Raw genomic sequence first — 430 nt, forward strand, 5'->3', positions numbered from 1 at the left:
TTCTTGAAATATAAATCTGATGTATTCAGTGTGTTCAAGACTTGGAAGGCTATGGTTGAGACAGAGACATGCTTAAAGCTGAAATGTCTGAGGTCTGATAATGGTGGTGAGTACATTGATGGTGGGTTCAAGGAGTACTGTGCAGCTCAGGGAATCAGAATGGAGAAGACCACTCCAGGAACACTACAGCAAAATGGTGTTGCAGAGCGCATGAACGGAACCATTAATAAGCGGGCTAGAAGCATGAGATTGCATGTCGGACTACCACCTACTTTCTGGGCAGAAGCGGTTAATACTGCAGTTTATTTAATCAATAGGGGATCATCTGTTCCATTAAACTGTGAATTACCTGAAGAAGTCTGGAGTGGGAAAGAGGTAAAATTTTCTCACCTTAAGACTTTTGGTTGTCGTTCTTATATTCTCATTAATC

This window comes from Phalaenopsis equestris, unplaced genomic scaffold (genome assembly GCF_001263595.1).
Source record: "Phalaenopsis equestris unplaced genomic scaffold, ASM126359v1 Scaffold000460, whole genome shotgun sequence".
In the NCBI taxonomy this organism is placed as follows: domain Eukaryota; kingdom Viridiplantae; phylum Streptophyta; class Magnoliopsida; order Asparagales; family Orchidaceae; genus Phalaenopsis; species Phalaenopsis equestris.